This window comes from Triticum aestivum, chromosome 6A (assembly GCF_018294505.1).
Source record: "Triticum aestivum cultivar Chinese Spring chromosome 6A, IWGSC CS RefSeq v2.1, whole genome shotgun sequence".
NCBI lineage: Eukaryota > Viridiplantae > Streptophyta > Magnoliopsida > Poales > Poaceae > Triticum > Triticum aestivum.
The window spans coordinates 61,232,058-61,237,805 of NC_057809.1; the positions used below are offsets into that span (position 1 = coordinate 61,232,058).

Genomic DNA, 5,748 nt, shown 5'->3' on the forward strand with positions numbered 1-5,748 from the left:
CTACGTTCCAGCTACCTAAGCGAATCCTCCTAGGCTCGGCTAGCTTCCTTACCCTTCGCACTCGTCGAGTCAAATGCGAAGACCCTTGCTCATTTTCCACTACATCCGGGCGCCGATGTAGCGCGCCACTAAGGATGCGACGACCCGATCCTCGCTCACTTGCCACCGTATCCGGATCAAGATACGGCGCGCCACTTGGGGGGTGACGGCCCGGCCCTTGCCCATTTTCCACTATCATAAAAGTTATTTGATCAAAGACATACAAGTTCTGAAGGAATAGTGTGCACAAAAAGCACCAGTCTGTTCTCCCTAGCCAAATTGGAGAATGGTATCAAAACACATTCAGTTAAACACTGCAGTTTGCTTGCATCGACCTTCTGATTCAAGGAAACAAGCATTGCACGGGTACACCTTGTAGTCGACGGCGATCCTGGGCTTGTCGGCGGGGCCAAGGATGACCTTGAATGGCCACGGCTTCATGTCTTGCCTAATTGAAAACTGGAATTCAGAGCCTAAAAACAATGGAAGCAAAGTAAAGTATACAGAAATTGTTAAACATGCAGATAGATTCAGTGATCTGTTCTATAATACGTATGGAAGATTACTGTTTGAAAATGCTAGAATAGTTTCTGCAATTCATATGGAAAATACAAATGGAAATTCAATGCATGGCTTAATTCTACAATATCCACTGTTGGCATGTTCCAATTCAGTCTATAATTTTGGGGAGCGCATGGCTTAATTCTATAATATAAAAAATGTGCAGATATATTAGTACACAGTAGTGTTGCCACTGTTGGTATTTATAAGAATAAATATAGATCTGGTGAAGGAATAAAAGGCAAACAGTAGGTACGTACTACTAGTAATCAACTAGACTGAATTGGAATGTCAGTACATATGACTATGACTGAATCTGAAACATGCTCAAACAGTAGGTATGTACTACTAGTAATCAACTAGACTGAATTGGAATGTCAGTACATATGACTATGACTGAATCTGAAACATGCTCAAACAGTAGGTATGTACTAATTAACTAGACTGAATTGGAATATCTGTACATATGACTATGACTGAATCTGAAACAGAAAGAATGCTCTCTGTTGAATCTCAAACTGCAGATGCTCTCTACTAATTTCACATATGGCACACTTGACAAAAAATTCAGCAAAAACATGAGCTGCTGCACTTTGAGGCCTACTGCTACAAGCTAGTATTAATTTCTGAATTTGTACGACAACACAAGATGAGCATATAGGGAGAGGATGGACCTGAGCTGCTGCTAATGTGATGGAGCTCCTCCTCCTCCTCCTAGGCGAGGAGGACGGCTGCAATTGCTCAGCTTGTTCCCTCCAAATCGCTTGTCACTACTAGACAGGAAGGATACACATACACGTTTTAGATCATTGTTTATCTCCACACGGCTCTACTTGAGTGAGAAACAATCTATATACTCTACTCAAATCCAATGAGTGTAAACGCTAGGGCAAAATTACTCTCTCCTAAATTAATCAGTACAAGAATAAGACAGTGTAAAGTTTCTGAGAAAAAGAATGCATTTATGAGAAACAAGACAGTGAACAAGAAAAGACACGGTCTGTAGATTCGAAGAAGTGAGATGGGGATGAGGTGCTACCGGCTGCTGCTGCTGAACCAGGGGAGGGGAGGAAGCAGAATGGTGGCCACGAGAGTGGAAGAGTATAGCACACGTAGACAAATCGAATAAAAAAGAACAAACAACATCAGCCTTACAAATCAAATCAAACCGAACAAACAGAGGCGAAGAGGGGGAAGAGACCACGTCGTGCATCTGATTGGTCTGCCGGCGCGTGCCTGCGGGAGCTGTGGCGGATCTGGACCTGCTTGAGATGGTGGGTAGGTCGGAGATCGGGGCGGGGAGACGGTGATGGTGAAGGAGAGGTCGCCGGCGGCTGTGCCTGGAAGGGGACGGCGCACCCAGATGGTGGGGGGCTCAGGATTACAGGGAGAGGGGAGCTGTCGCTGACGAGGGTGCGCTGCCTTGTGATCTTGCCGCGACCAGGATGTATCTGTTCCTCTCAGTGTCTCCTATTTTCGGCCTCTCTCCTTTGTGCGGATGAGTTTTACCAAAGGCTGCAAGCGACACCCCTGCTCGTTCTTCCACGCTGTTGGTCACGGGTCTGCTTTCCCACGTATTGGCCGGCGCAGTGCTGGTGCCTGCTCACGGGTACGCCCCTGTTCCCATGCCGTATCCATGACGATGAAAAACGTTTGCCTGAGCAGGGCTGGTACCGATGTCCATCCTGGAACCGTTCGGCCGGAAGGCGAGTGGTCCCTGCCTGCTGGACTGCGGCAGCCTAGTGCCTACGCGGTGCTGCTGTCTTGCAGGCAGCATGGTCCACCGCTCCCTATAAGAGGAAATAAGCATCAAATAACATAAAACATGAAAATGCAAAAGAGGTAAGGGAAGGGACCGGATCCCTACACGAATGAGCGCTTGTGATTGCATCCGTGCTAGTGAAACTTTATATCTTTGCTTATATATATATATATATATATATATATATATATATATATATATATATATATATATATATATATAGTAGACTAAAAAAATAATGCAGATAAAATACTCAAAACGGGGCGAAAGAAAGCGAAACCAAACTAAAAATATCTATTCCTTTTAATAGTAGGTATAGATATATAATATATATATATGTTTTCATACTATATATATTTGATATTGTAGATATTAATTTATTTTTCTATATACACCGACAAACTAAAAGAAGTTTGTCCTTGCCTGGAACGGAAGAAGAGGCATTTCAATTCTCAGCATCATTAGTTGACACATCTTGGCTTAGAACTATGTTAGAGTTTTACGGTTCAAGTCTTCAGCTCACTTTTCTTTCAAAAGAGATATCTGTAACACATTTGATTCCCTGAGTTTCTGCTCAGGCCTGTCACTAAAAGAAAAAAGGAAGAAGCTTGCTTTAGGCCTAAATTTATAGGCTTCTGGGCTTTAGAATGACCATGCCTCGTTTACATTTGAATGACTAAGGTATATGCATGCAACGTTAGTAGAGGTGGAGCACACTAGTAGCAGTGGCAGAGCTTGAAAGGAAAAGTTGGACGGGCCAAACTAAAGAAGAGCATTTTTTTTTTCCAAATTCTGATTATTCAGTTAGCTAATACAGAAGTGTTGAGACATTAGACATGGGCGTACTCACATACGAGAAATCAACTCTCCGATCCTTCTTGTTTATAAAATCTGCAATGACATCTTCGTGGATGTAGGTCTCCTGAATTCTACCCTCTACATGAATTAATAAGTTATTAGCAAGATGTCATCTTCTATCTTATTACGCAATCTTGTTTGATCTTCATACTAGAAAATACATGTCAGGGGTGAGGCGGGAGGGAGCAGGGCAGGGGTGAGGCGGCGAGGGCGACGCAAGATCCCGGCGGGCGTCGCCGTCGCCGCGGCTGTTGCTCTGCGAGACGGCGGGCGGCGCGCTCCGGTGGACGGTGCTCCCTGTCCACGGCGGTCGGCATCGGCGGTGTGGCTACATGCTCAGAGCCTGAGACTGAGAGGGCGAGGAATTGAGGAAGCCGTGCCTGACAGACGAGACTTGCCTGCTCCCCAGGCGTGTGCCCGTGCTCCCGCGTATGTGGCTTGATTTGATTGGAACAAAATAACGTCCGACCCCACCTCCTTAAAATCAGGGGGGAGATGATTAGATTAAAAATGAAAAAGAGAAAAAGACAGCCATATGATAAATTGGGAGCACGGATGGGAGCATGAGAAGGGAACAGGCAAGTCGGATCCGTGCCTGACTGCCTGCGCATGCGTGAGACAAGGAAAGGATAGGGATGATGTGCCTGCGCGTGGGCTGGGCTAAGGCAACATATATGTAATTTTTTTTGCCGAAATCCTGGGCGGGCCATGGCCCAGGTCGGCCCCAACAGAGCTCCGCCCCTGACTAGTAGTACACGATACTCCAAGGTATATGCATGCTACATTCATTCTATCGTGCAGCTCAATTGGTTCCCACTACTATATGATACTAGTCGCAGGCTTGTAATTTATTACATTAATGGTAATATCTCCATATATATATATATATGGCTAGTTGGAGAGAGAGCTTGGAATACAAATCGGAAGCCATATATCATCGATGCCCCTCTACTAATTTCTTATAGCCATCAATCGGGTCAAGCAGTGTCACTGCCTACGACCACGCAGAGGTGGAGCACACTAGTACTACACGATACTCCAAGTATGAATGCCTGGTTCGTATACCTGTTCAATGTATGTATATGAACTCCTTCCATGTTCATGGATGCGGCTTGGGAGGCAGGGGGAATCTAGGATGCGCCAAAATCCAAGATCATGCTTGCAAATAGCAAAGATTGGGCGGCCGTAGAAAGCGAGCTCGCATACGCTCGATTTCCTTCGTGTTGCTTATCTTGATCATCATGTTGATTGGTCCTTGAGGAATACGTGTACGACCACAAGAAAGCAGTGGCAGCCAATGTCCCGGCAGAGGAAGGCAGGGCGCTCGCAACACAACAGACGTCAACTGCCGGGCGTAGATCTGTCTACACTCCGAAGTCCGAACCCAAAACCTGGAACACCGTTTATTTAGCCGATTAATTTGTTGTTAGGATGAACTGGAAGGTTAGCTGAACGTTTGGAAGGGCCGGTGATCCACGCGGTGAGCCGTATCATGTACTAATTGAGTCAGCAGATTATTATTTTTTCCGATGGAAAGAAAGCTTTGTAAAACTGAAACAGAATTCTCCAACAGAGAATGAATTCTATCGAAGTAGGCTCTCCTGACGTACTCTACTGAACTTTCCACTCAGCGAACAGCAGGAATAGCGAAGTATGACTGCCTGCTATTTCCTGGCGGACAGATGCGGACGTTGATATGCACACTAGCCTTGCTCTGGCTGGTTGCACGCCTAGCTTTGCATACTGACTGGCTGCTGCTGCTGCTGCATATGTACATGAAGGCACAAGCTGAACATGTGCCTGAAACGTTGAACTTTCAGATATATCAACAACTCAAGTAGGCTACAGGCCCGAGCAGGATAGGCGGGCCAAGTCCGTTTCATTTTTGCGGCTCATCCGCAAGGCTGTTTGCGTTATTAGAGCGACGCGGATTGTCTAAAAAAAATTAGAGCGACGCGGGGCTAACGGGTCCGCAGGCGTCTGTGTCCGCCTGCATCCTGAAAGTAGACGAGCAAATTTCGTACTTCTTGATACTCAGCGCACCATCTTGATTCTTGAACGATTTTGAGTCGTCGTTTCTAAAACCTTCATCAGTTAGCGCTTTCTGTAAACTATCACGTTGAAGCACTAATTCATACTGTTATTGATTAATTTTGAGTCGTCGATTCTAAAACCTTTGTAAATTAGGGGCACTATGATTGAATATTAGCACTTTCCCAATTAATGCTAATCGAAAAGTGCTAATATTCAAGCATAGTGTCATAACAGTTTTGCTCAAACATACTCTACCGTTCACTCCCGTTTTACAGTTAAATAAGGCGCTATATGCCACTTAAGGACTGCCTAGGAGTCCATGATCCCCCTGAACCACGCATCCTTTGATGATCTCGATCTTCGGCAACTGTTCAGTCTTTTGTTTTTGTTAGCCTGGCTATTATCGAGTCTTGATTCTGGCTGGGTTGAACTTCTTTGATTTTAGCTTTCGTGACCTGCGTTTGTTTATTTCATAGTTTCGTACCTTCGGAGGT

The 5,748-nt window shown here is 45.2% G+C and overlaps 1 long non-coding RNA gene across 2 annotated transcripts; it reads right to left on the reverse strand.

Moving 5' to 3' along the window:
- Positions 1-224: 224 nt before the first annotated feature.
- On the reverse strand, positions 225-2,143 carry LOC123130285 (uncharacterized). 2 transcript variants are annotated; one of them, XR_006463790.1, is made up of 4 exons: positions 1,802-2,143; positions 1,640-1,651; positions 1,275-1,373; positions 225-512 (listed from the first exon to the last, which is right to left on the reverse strand). It is a non-coding gene; the product is annotated as an uncharacterized lncRNA (long non-coding RNA). The 2 variants fall into 2 exon arrangements; XR_006463789.1 differs by having other exon boundaries at positions 1,640-2,142.
- Positions 2,144-5,748: the final 3,605 nt, after the last annotated feature.